Here is a 13,883-nt window from a genome sequence, read left to right as displayed (position 1 = left end):
ACCGGACATTGGCCACTTTTTAAAGTACAATTGTTAACAAACATGTGTAATTTACCCTTATAATACCGGCCACTATTTGAAGACTAGAAATTTTGGCCAGAGGGGTGATTAAGATCGGCCAGGTGTGAAAAATGACTGATATACTGGCCAGGTGGGAAATTATCGACCGGAGGTGTGAAAAACACGAGTGGCCTCTATAAGTTCTATAGTTTACTTGTGCTGTCCCGGGTGTTAATTGGTGCTTGGCTAATCCAAGTGACCCTTTCAAATTTTTGTACGAAATGTTATAAACAGATATGCACATATTGAATGAATACAATCAATACGCCATATTGTTGCACCGTAGATATACGCGGTAGCTACAAAACAACAAACCCATGACTGTAAATGATAATTTTCAATAGATAAATGATTTTTGGGGGGGTTTCCATAGACTTAAAATTCCTAAGAAACATCAAAATTAAAATTATATATTTACTACTGTACTTTTCAAAAACGTCAAAACAAATTTGTTAACGATATAAGCAATGGTCGTAAACAGAGTGTTTATAGGTGAGATGAATTCCAATAATAGGCCTCTGCGTTTTCTTTATGTATCCTGTTATAATTTTTTAGTTAAAATTAGATGATTGCAGCAAGATTATTCCTCGTAATAATTACCTGTAAGTACAAGCGGGCTAGTTTGATCATAGATTCCCATATCAAAGTGAGCAGTACCTTCTCTGTGTATTAATTGCCACAATCAAATGGCTATGAGTTTGTTTTGTTTATTAAAACTTAAGCCGAAATTCTACATAAATGCTGCTAGTCTACAGATTTCTATACATATATCAAATACAGTTTTATTTAAAGGTAATGTTTTCCATTATTTATGCATGTCAACATAAAAATGTGTATTCATGTTTAATTAGTTTTCGTGTTATAAATTGAAAATAAACATGTTAGTAAATTATTTTGTTTTATTTCCAATAGTGAAATAATAGTCCTTGAACACCATATTAGATGGTTTGTGGTATGTCAATAAAATATCCGATAAAAATTGAGCTGAAATGTCTCAAGATGCCAAATTCTCGGTATACCTGTCACCCCTCTAAACCGGCCGGTTTTTTGTTGTTGTTTTTTTATCCGACAGCTGGCCGGTTTAGAGAAGTTTCACTGTATGTATATATATATATATATATATATATATATATATATATATATATATATATATATAGGTAAAACATAAAAATGAAACACGAAGGTGTTTAGCTTTACTAAACGTCTTTGTGTTTCATTTTTATTTTTTACCTATACTTTTACCGATCATTGCGAAAAGTAACTATTATATATATATATATAATACTCCAATGTGCGATGGGACTCCAAAGTGCGATGGTCACGCCAAACCCCGATGGTCTGCGCCAAACCCCGATGGTGTGTCACGCCAAAGTACGATGGTCCACACTCATGCGTCAAAGTGAGATGGTCTGACACGCCAAAGTGCGATGGTGTGACACACTGAAATCCATTGGTTTGTAAACGACACAGTGTTTTGGTACAGACTGTGCCAACCGTGTGTCGTTTCAGTAAAATATCAGTGCAAAATTCATGCATAAAAAATAAAAAGTTCAACTTATTTCATTACCATCTAGTTGTCGTGTTATTAAACACAAAATTTTCCAAAGCGAAATCGTTTAGAATGTTTTGCATTATAGCGTATCCCCAGGATTTTATTAAGTGTACGTCACAAGTAATAAATGATCATGAATTAAAGAATGTTTGGGCGAAGCAGATAATTCGACAACATATGTACTTTGCCGTTCTCACTATCCTCAACAGTGTAAACCTCGCCGTTGCTGTCGTCCGTGTTGCATTTATTCGGTTTTATTTTGAAAGACGTTAAGAATGACATCACAATGACGTGACGTCACAAACATTACTGAACTCCGCACCATAGGACTTTCTCGTGACCATCGCACTTTGGCGTCCATATCGTTAACAAACCATCGCACTTTGGCGCAGACCATCGCACTTTGGCGTGACCATGCATCGTACTTTGGAGCGACCATCGCACTTTAGAGTCTTATATATATATATATATATATATATATATATATATATATATATATATATAATGTGCGTTTGTGAATTAATTATGCATGATTCATTGGTTCAGCTATGATACATTTAGCATCAAGAAACATAATAAGTCGAGAAATACAAAGCAGGCTACGAATTATTTAGCAATGATTGCATATGCATGGCGGAATTTATTATCGATCGATTTACTCATCAGGGAAATGGCTCCAAATAAGGTGTACATGCATGCATGTATTTTGTTGCAAAAATAATTTAAATGTACGTAAATTACATTGCTTATTTGAATCAAAATTATATATTATTAGATGTTATGGATTCGAAATTCGAAATATATATATATATGTTGTTGAAATTCCACCGTGGATCAAATTTGCTCATGTGAACGTATGTGGCATACTCAATATGCTTGACCAAATCAAGAGTTTACTAAAATGTTGAATAGTTGATGTTTTTGCTGTCACAGAGAGCAAACTTGATTGTCATATTTCCGATTCTGAAATTAAAATCAAAGGATACACTATTATAAAGAGGGATCGTAATCGGCATGGAGGAGGTGTACTCGTGTTTATTAAAGAAACATGGATTGTAATGAACATATGCAACGATGAAAATTCAGAATTGTTGACAGTAGATATCAAACTTCTTAATTCACCAAAAATCAATGTAGAAGTTATTTACAGACCGCCTGATTCCAACTCACAATGGATACAGGATTTCGAGGAACGGATGGAGGATTTGTCAACTTCCTGTACCGAACAAGTTATCATGGGCGACTTCAATATAGACCAATTAAAGTCTTCAAGTTTTAAATCCGCGATGGAAACATGCGGTCTTACTCAAATCATAAATGAGCCTACCCGTGTGACGTGCGATAACAGTACGTTGATAGATAATATATATGTTAACCATCCCGTATTCTATAGCTCCAGGGGAAGAATACCAATCGGACTGAGCGATCATCACATTGTCTATTCGATACGAAAGAAATGTAAAGCTGTTTAACCACTTGACCACATTCATATAAAGTATAGATATCAAAAGAAACTAATTGAAAGAGGTTTTATTAACGATCTTAATGCTGTTGATTGGAATTCGCTGAAATCATTACCGGACATCGATAGCATGTGGACGTCTTTCCATTCTATGTTCATGACAGTTGTCGACAAGCATATGCCGATAAAAGAACGACGTATCCGGAACGACTCTGAGAATTGGATAAACGATGATATTCTTTCAGAAATGCGACAGAGGGATACATTACACCGCCGTGCAATAAAGTCACGTGACGAATCCGACTAGAAATTATATAAGACCGCAAGAAACAGAGTAGTGACCAAAATTAACGAGTTTGTGGAAAGTGCAATAACTTAAGCCAATACAAAACCAAAAGACATGTGGAAAAAATTAAAACAATTCTTACCAACAAAATCGGCAACCGGTACGCCAACCTATTTCGAAATGGACGGAGAACCCGTTACAGATACAAAAGACATGACCAGTACTTTTAAAGACTTCTTTTGCGGCATTGGACTCAAATATGCTGATAAATTTGACAGTTCATTGCCTGAAATGGAACAGTTAATGCCTTGGGGTTCTTTTAGCATTCCAAATATTTCTATTAATTTTGTCAGAAATAAATAAATGCTATGTCAGATTCGAAGGCTACGGAGTTAAATGCTATTTCTATAAAGTTGTTGAAAATTAGCTCAGGTGTTATTTGTGAAATTTTAACATATCTGCTAAACATGTCTATAAAAAGTGGTGTGGTTGCATCCGAATGGAAGAAAGCTAGAGTTACCACTCTTTTTAAATCTGGTGACAATTTTATGGTTAATTATTGGCCCGTGTCAGTTTTAGCCATCGTGAGCAAAATTATAGAAAGGCATGTTTTTAACTCATCTTACGAATATTTGGATAAAAACAATAGTTTAACTGAACATCAATCCGGTTTTAAACCAAAGTATTCTTGCGAAACAGCACTTCATAACATTATTGATAAATGGTTAAGTAATATAGATAGTGGCATATTAACAGGTGTTCTTTTTATTGATCTTAGTAAAGCCGTTGACACTGTAAACCACCAGATATTGTTACACAAGCTTTTATCACTTGGTATTTGTTAAAATTCTTTTAAATGGTTTCAGTCTTATCTTAGCGGAAGATGACAATGTGTTAGATGGAAAGGTGTTTTGTCAGATAAAAAATATGTTACATTAGGAGTGCCTCAGGGGCCATATTGGGTCCATTGTTCTTCATTCTATTTGCTAAGGATTATCCTAAATGCCTAAAGCTCTCAAATGTCAATATATATGCAAATGATACATATCAGGATCTTTCACATCAATCTATTGATGCTATTGTGCAAAGGTTACATGATGATCTTTTAAACTTGATGAAATTGGTGGAAAGTAATAAACTTACGATGAATTTAAAGAAAACACAATTTATGTTCATTGATACTGCACAAAACCCCTCAAAGTGAGCCCTATATCTTGATCAGGTAAACGGAGTTATCCGCAGTCAAAATCAGTGTGCCAAGAACGGCTTAACAATCGGTATATTTTATGTATATATTTTATATCATGTTATCTATTTTTCTATTCTATCATTTGTCTGTCTGTGAATATGTTTTATACAGGACCACAGTGTAAACTAGTTATTTGTACTAGTTGTGTTATCCTGTATAACTAACGAATTTATTATTATTATTATTATTATCACCATCATTATGCTATCAGTTATCAAGGAAATATCGAGAAATTCATTTATTTGTAATATAATTGATTGTATTTCATTTTGCTGTGTTATAAGTTTGATATACTTATTCAAACATAGCTCTGCGTAATAATTGTGGGTTTCTTTTTAACAATTTATGTAGATTTGAACAATCAAAATTAGTTCAAATGAAGTAATCATGTATCGATTATATTTATAATTTACATGCGACTACAATAAAGAAAGGTGACGACAACGAACATTGATCAATGCAAGGTGAAGATAACGAACAGCGATCAATCTCATAACTCCTATAAGCAATACCAAATATATAGTTGGGTAAACGCGGACTCATTGACCCAGAGGTGGGATCGGGTGCCTAGGAGGAGTAAGTATCCCCTGTCGACCTGTCACACTCACCGTGAGCCCTACATGTTCATCAGGTAAACGGAGTTATTCGTAGTCAAAATCAGTGTGCCAAGAACGGCTTAACAATCGGTATGAAACACTTCAGACAGCATTTGACCCAATGATGGGTTGTATTGACGAACTAGATCGTCATAACGAACATAGAATTTGCGAAATGCTGACTTCAATCGAGACTGTTAAAACCCCTGTATCATCAATTTGTTTGTCAGTAGCTTGCCTCGATTGAAGACTATCGTTTGATCAAAATAAATTTGAATTGGTATGCTCGTCTCGACGAAAGTCCTAAGATGATAGACAACTCTTATTATATATATATGGAAATAATCGTCCGAACTATCCTACATTTTACGAGGGAAAATTAAAGGGAAAGGCAACCCTAACCATATTGTTGCATTCATGAATACATTATTGCTTACTGATATCATGGATGATAGTCTTTAACAACAACAGTCCTTGCTTAGCTATTAAATCAGTATTAATTTGTCATATATTGTGAATTGACAGCCGGCAAGAGAGACAAGTCATGAGTAGTTATATTTGGGGCCGTATAGTTTTGAGTCCGTGTTTTCGCAAGAAGAAATTAAGGAAATAAGACGATCAGTAAAGTCGCAGACCAGGCAGGTGGTACACGTTTCGTCATACAAATGTCTCAAACCTCAATTTATCATTACTCAAATGATGGATCCACAGTTTACATAGCCCTGTCTTTTCAGATCACTTGGTTGGTCAGGGATTTGGAAAAAAAACCCACTTTTTTACATCTCCCTTTCGCCTTAGTGGAATTGAAAGCTAGACGGGAAGGTATTACGCTATTTATTAGTACAATGTACCCCATGTATATATTTGATGATCTTAAAATCTCATCAAAACCTGAACAGGCGGCATTACGTCTTTTTTTCATTGTTGTGGTCTTGAATACAAGAGATCCACATTATGGCAGCCTCTATTGATTGTGGAAATTTCAAGTTTTTGAATTAGTACTGAAGCTTATCTATGCCGTATAAAAACAGACTAGTATGACAATATTTTATCATGAAATTATTGTTACCATTTATAATGTAATTTTTAGGGTGGGGTGGAATTGCCTTCCCCTTTAATGTTATCAGTTCCGTTATCATTATCAAATGGATTATTCTATTTTACTGAAAACCAAACAGGTTTGAAATGAAATTGAGAAAGAAATAGCATACATGCAGGAGTTTCATAGATTGTTGGACATAACAAATTAGAAATAATGGGTTGTTGTTAGTTTTGGCTACTTCTGTTTCACAAACGAAAGTCGTGAATAAATAGACGAAGATAACGAATAATGATAAATCTCATAATTCCCATCGAGAATTCACCATTAAGAGTTGGACAAACACGAATCCCTGGACATACCAGAGGTGAGGTCAAGTGCCTAGGATTAAACATCCCCTGCCAACCTTTCACAACAGTCGTGAGTTATATACCTTTATCAAGTAAACATATCTATCGGTAGTCAAACCCACTCTATAAAGAACGGCCTGACCATTGCTATTAAATACTCCAGACAACATTTAACCAAATATAAATTTACTTTATTTTGTCAAAGAATAAAAGTTTAGTAGAAGTAATCTGAAAAAAATGAAAAACCTTGCTGGACTCGAACCTGCGACCTACAGTTCATCAATCGGTATGCTAACCTATTGAACTATTCGACTAGGTATCTAAATTGAAAAGGAGAAGTCAAATATTGCTGATATTAATTTTTTATCCATGTTTTAAAGGAAGTCAGCCATTATGACGGTGTAGAGCACCCCCTTAAAGTGTTTTGTTTGGATGGTGTTTTACGATTGCCACTCCTCATTTTTGTTTAACGAAACGAAGCTATTCCTTTCAGTAAAATTCGGGCACCTGCTAATAAGGAAACAGTTTCGAATGTATCAAATGAACTTCATTTGAAATGCATACGGCATTGAAAATAGCTATGAAATTAAACAAACAGCGGATTGTCGGGACACCTATACAAAATGACATAGCTTGTAACAACATGGTCTTTGTTTGTAACAACTGTGAAGGAAAAACTCCAAAGATACTATGCGACTACATATGCCAAAAGTGGTGTAAATAAAATGTGGATTTTCAAAAATTCAAAAGAAGTTTTAGTAAACTTGAATTCAGAAAACTTTTCTCAAATCAACAACATTAAAACGTATGACTTTTCAAATCGTTACACGACCATTCCTCACGATGAATTAAAGTTTAGACTTTTAGACATCATAGACTGTTGTTTTCAACAAAACTTGAAAACGTAAATATTTCTAGCTAGTGATCAATCATCTAAAAATTGATTTGTTAAACACCATTCTGATTCCACGCACAGCTACTCTATTGAAATAAAAAAAAACATGCTCTAGTTCCTCATTGACAATTTCTTCTTGGTTTTTGATTACCATGCATTTCAACAGTCTGTTGGAGTTTCCATGGGCACGAATTCTTCTCCTTAGCTAGTTGACCTGTTTTTATAATCTTATTAGGCATAATTTATTCAAAAACGTTTATATGAGACAGGGGATGCTTACTCTTCCTAGGCACCTGATCCCACCTCTGGTGTGTCCAGGGGTCCGTGTTTGCCCAACTATCTATTTTGTATTGCTTGTAGGAGTTATGAAATTAATTACTGTTCGTTATATTCACCTTTTATATATAAGGATGTGGACAACCCCTGTAATTCGCTGATGACTTTAGATATGTTGTTAAATTACAGCATTGTTAATTTGAGTATGCATTTGATCCCAACAATTTTCATGTTAAGGAGTTTTATTTTTTCTCTAATATATCAATAAAAAGTCAGCTGGTTTCCCGCATGAACCTGAACTTTTGTTCACAAGTAGGGCTTCTTGCTGATTTTCAAAAATAAAGTGTTATGTGATATTCAACTGACGTCACGGGAAATTACCATGAGGGGATATTACGGTAGCTTAGTCACAGTCAACATATGGGTAGTATCGTTTCGGTGTTTAACCGTAACAAGTGTAATGATACCTGTGAGTTTGAGCTGCAATTTCACCTCATGATTATTGTGCATTTTATTATGGAAGGCCTTAACCTAGTTGCGTATGCTTATCATATACATGCTTTGTGGTAGATAAATATCACAACAATAAGACTATAGGTGACCCAGAAACTCCAAGTCCATGGAACCACACCTATATCTTAACGATATTGAGTTTGGGCTTGTAAGAAATGTATAAAGCAGATAGCCTTGAAGTCTACATCACCTCTTGTGAAAGTACTGTGAACATGTTTTTGTAACAAAGAAACGTGTGGCGATTTCAACTTATTAAAAGACTGATGTTATCCAAATATCTATTTATCATTAAGCACATTACTTAAGACGAAAATCACTAGTCTAAAAACCGTTTACCTCAATGCACCCGTGATGGTTATGAAATATATACAGGCGTGCCTACAAAGATCACTTGCTTTTCAAAATTAATTCAATCATTACCTTTTATGTAAGTCTTCATGTGAGTAAATATAAGTCTTTAGACATTTTGTTGATCAAAATTAATGGTTTCTTGCATTCTCAAAAACTCATAGGGAAAACAAATCCTGATACAAACCAACATGGATAAAAAACGTCAAGGATATTTGCTTTCATGGGAGTATCCTTGATTTTGTTCTTTAAGTGCTTCGATAAAATTTGCTAGAAAAATACACATATACATGTTTAGATATACAACACTATTCAATGGTTTTTTTTTCTGATTTCTTTGGAAATATTTTTGTGTACAATACCAGGAATGATGAAATGCCATAAGTGTGTATGATTGCATGCATCAGTGTGGAATACCATTGACATGCTTCAACTCAGTGTTATGTTTTGTTTTCTCTCTATCTTGTATCTGATATATGTAAAACAGAGACTTATTGTCAGTCGTGGTACTGCAATATTGAAGACACAAAACTAGTCCCTCATTCAGAAAAGACAAATAGAACGATAAGCGTATGCTTCAATAATTATTCTGTATCGTATATCGCTAGTAGGGATAATTTGTAGGTTTTTAGTATTAAAGGGTAAAGATTGCGAACGGGGATCAATGTCATAAATCGTACCAAGGATACAAGATCAAGTGTAAGGTAGCCGCGGAATCCTGGATATAGCATAGCAGAATGCATTTTATAATCCCTTTATCACACGGATGCACTTGTTGAAGATAAATATTCCTTATCATGCTAGGTGTAGTGCAAAAAAATTGCGTTCTTCCCCGTCATTTTGTATAAACTCTACAGGTATGAATCTAAATGTATGATTGATTGTGTTTACAGTGTGCATTCCTTACAAGTATGGACCTAAATGTGCCTTTGATTGCGGACATTGTAAAGATGGAGTTCCTTGTTCACCAGGGAATGGAAGCTGTCTAAGTGGTTGTGAAGATGGATGGGGAGATATATCTTGCTTGAAAGGTTGACAATGTCCTAAAATACTGAAAGATTTACAATGGTTGATTTCTACCAGTTTTATCATATAATCCGTTTAACACATTACATACAATCTGGTCGTATTTCAAACTAGCAAACATGAGGTAAAACACATGATTATCCTGTAAATTAAAATGGAAGACATTAGGTGAATGAATGAGTACCAAGCATATCCCACCTTAGCTCTAGCGTTCCGACCTTTTTTTAACACAACTCTTTTAAAATGAAAATATTATACAGATATTGCATGTAGTTGAGGGTAACAATTAAAATTTTCACACCGAGAAAACCATTGTCAACCTCGACTACGCCTCGGCTGACAATAGTTTCTCAAGGAGAACATTTTCAAGGTTACCCTCAACTACAATCAATATTTTTTTATTATACTGAATGTTATATAAACAACAAAGCAGAACAAAATACGTCTGTTTACATTTGATCAATCACTCTCATGGGATATATCGTATATCACGTTTATTACAAACGCTCAAACGACGTTGTCTAACAATCTACGGCAAACTAAATTTGACTCCTGTGATATTTTTTTTTATAATATCACTCGTTATCAAGTATTGTTACCCGTTGCTAGATACTATCATCATGGCACGTATGCTTTCTGTTCTCAGAGGGTAACGATATATTTTAAAAAATGTTTCTTGACCAAGCAAATTCGAGTATTTTACATGAAAGTATAATGAATATTGATAACACTTTTAGGTAAATATGAAACCTTGGTTTTCGACATTGGATGTCATCCTGTAAAATTAACGAAATCATGTATTTTATTTCTTAATTCAAAGATATTTGTTTATTAACATTTCCATGTATGATGTGTTTTCTTAACTCGATTTTCATCAATCTAATTAAAATCAGACTTCTTACATCGCATCGTATACTCTGCGTAAGAAGTTCTCACATAACCTGACTAGGGGTCATGTTCATTTGAACATTATGTTAGCCAATCAACCTGTCGCCTATGAAGTCGTCAGTGTTCATAATTCAAAGGAAATGGATGCGATTGTTTAGTTTAAAAGAAAACATATCACAGCTAGATGCGACATCACAATGTACCGTTTACGTCGATTGGCGTTATATTCCTCGCGTTAATTAAGTAAACAATCTTGAAAACTATTCAATTCGTACCCATTTATATTCATACATAATTTGCATTCCGCAATTAATTTAATCTGGATGTATTTTACATTGTACGTTTTGTTGTTTGAATGAAAGGAATATATTAGGCATTGGTGCGAACGTTTGGAATTCCTTATGCGAGATTAAACAGTATTAAAGGGTGGAATATACTTCGTGGGAGAGATATTACTGCAACTTATTTACGAATTGCTGGTAACCGCCCAAATAACCATCATTGTATGACGCAATCTGACTGACAGATAGTTCTTATGAATATTCCAAGCGAAAGGTATTGCGGATATGACCCCCTATGAGTTATGTCAGCTCGAATTGTAGCGATTGTGAGCCTATCTTAAGATCTGATTTTAATTAGATTGGATTTTCATTTGCCGAAGTTATGTTTGCCAATTGGTTTATATGCAAACTATTTTGATTTACAAAATAGCTCTGTGTAGCATTTTTAAAAATCTTTAACAAACCTGCTTGATAACAAAAACAATAATCATCAAGTCAGAAAAATAAAGAAAATATATTTTGTATGATTTACATATGTACTCGACTTATATGAAGTATATTTTTCCATCTAGCATCATCAAGATCGGATAGACAGGGGTCCATCACCACCGGTAAGAAACGTATTGATTTCATCTTTGTCATTGCTATTGACTTATTCTAGTATTATGAGATAAACAGTATTAGTAGTAAGTTTAATGTTTCGTTGATAATCTTTCTTTTCAGACAAAAGTCCCAACACAGAACTGTACGTAACTATTGGAGTTTTATCAACACTTCTCACTATAAGCGTGGTCGTGGTCATAATTCTGGTATATATAGTCCGTAAACAGAACCGGCAACCCTCCCAGCAGCATGATAGCAATCCACCACAAAGCTTTGTTAATCATATAGAAATGGAGGAAACACATGATTACGATAAACTATGAGTCAGAGATACGGGTGAGTACCAAGAACTACCAACCGTTGTTGCTGACCAACTTCCACAGGAGAGACATGCGTCAGACTCAAACTATATTAACTCAACGTTGCAATAACAATGATATTGCAGAGTTTCCAAATATGGAGTCTGAAACTTGTAATTAAACTTTGAACCATACATGCATTATTTCTGTCAAATGATCAAAATAGAGCTTTAACGTAGTTCCACACTCCTGTGACGTCATAGGATTTTGAAAAGTCAATGATTTAATGATAGGAACATAAATTTTGTTGGAATCTTTTTCAAATGTTATTGTAAAAAATCTTGTTAGCCATAAAATATTTCAAAATTCTTAGTTATATTTGAATAGTCAATGATATGTTTCAAAATATTGAATCCAAGGACAATAATTCTGTTTTCATTCAATTATTTATCCAGTCCATAATGCGATATATTTCCTTTATTTTTTACAAACATTTTACCAAGGTGATAAGGAATCATTATCTGTGTCTTTTCATGAAATTACATAAAATTGTAATACCGAGTGATTTTAAATAGATCAGCTGTATGGTGCCAGACTTCAGTTTTTGATGGGGGTATACATGAAGCTATAGATTTGAAATTATTAAGGGAAGGTATGGATTTTTTCCCCATGAATAACCATAACAGATGTAACTCTACTAATATAAACAGAAAAAATGATATGTAAACCATGCTATAAGGAAAATGCGTCCACATTTGTGTGTTTTTTAACATTTTGGGGAATAACGCTAATTCAATAATTTTGCACATATTATTCTAAAACTTGATGAACATATTGAAAATGACATGTGTTTTAGTTATTGACATGTTTCCCGATAAATAAATGCAATTAAAAAAATATTTTGTTGTTTTTATATTAAAATAACAACAAATAACTGTTTCCAATGAATTTCATAAAAATCTACATCGGGGTATATGACTTTAGTGGTGTATGTAATGAAAATTAATATGGAAACCCTTAACTGTTTTGAATTTTTTCATTACTCTGAATGTTAATTTATTGATTCCAAACAAAAAAAATGCTACCTAAACCCCAAAAATCCAGGACTAAGGACCCACCTTAAGTTAAAACAATGTGAAACACACTTTAATCTATGACAACATACTATTGGTTTGGGGTGACTGATCTCTAATGCGTGATGTTTTAAGGGATCGTTGTGCGATGTATTAAGGGATCGTTGTGTGATGTTTTAAGGGATCATTGTGTGGTGTTTTAAGGGATCGTTGTGTGATGTTTAAGGGATCGTTGTGTGATGTTTAAGGGGTTTTTGCTCGTTCTACAATTAATTACGAGATTTGCATTCATTTTTTTATCTCTTTTGTAACAAAAATAAAATTGCATATCCATGAGCGTGTGTTTTCGTTATTTTTGGCTCTCCATTTGTATGACTATTTAGATGTATGTTCAAGCTGACTGGTTCTGGAGATTATGCTAATAAGATTCCTATATTCTTCATCTTTAATCCCATTTACCGTGGCCTCAATGATTACAGGGTGTTCTTCCTTTTATATGTTTCTATGCAAGGTGAAGATAACGAACAGTGATCAATCTCATAACTCAATCAAGACTTGAAAAAGAAATGCGAGAATACCATGCCGTCAAAGAGAAGATGTCGACCGGTATTTCGGTTATCAAAACCGCCTGTTACATTCAAGCCTTATCTTTACGCGAAAAAAAGAAAACGTGTTGTATATTTTTCTTTCCAACAAACTAGAGGCATGTGGCAGAAATGTCAACGTTGGAAAAACGTAGACGCTTATCCCAGATTTTTACATGACACTGTCTAATGAAAGGTGAAGACAACGAACAGTGATCAATTTCATAACTCCTACAAGCAATACAAAATAGATAGTTGGGCAAACACGGACCCCTGGACACCAGAGGTGGGATCAGGTGCCTATGAGAAGTAAGCATCCCCTGTTGACCGGTCACATCCGCCGTGAGCCCTATATCCTGTTCAGGTACATGTAAACTGAGTTATCCGTAGTCAAAATCAGTGTGCCAAGAACGGCTTAACAATCGGTATGAAACACGTCAGACAGCATTTGACCCATTGATAGGTTGTATTGACGAACTAGATCATTATAACGACCATATAAT

General features: G+C 34.3%; 1 long non-coding RNA gene across 1 annotated transcript; it reads left to right on the top strand.

The window, feature by feature from the left end:
* The first annotated feature begins 9,528 nt into the window (after positions 1 to 9,528).
* On the top strand, positions 9,529 to 13,132 carry LOC130049336 (uncharacterized). The gene is made up of 3 exons (XR_008797839.1): positions 9,529 to 9,657; positions 11,394 to 11,432; positions 11,545 to 13,132. It is a non-coding gene; the product is annotated as an uncharacterized LOC130049336 (long non-coding RNA).
* The last annotated feature ends 751 nt before the right edge of the window (positions 13,133 to 13,883 follow it).

Source organism: Ostrea edulis, chromosome 8, assembly GCF_947568905.1.
Source record: "Ostrea edulis chromosome 8, xbOstEdul1.1, whole genome shotgun sequence".
Lineage (NCBI taxonomy): Eukaryota > Metazoa > Mollusca > Bivalvia > Ostreida > Ostreidae > Ostrea > Ostrea edulis.
Note: the sequence above shows the minus strand (reverse complement) of the source record. Positions and strands in the feature narration are given on the sequence as shown.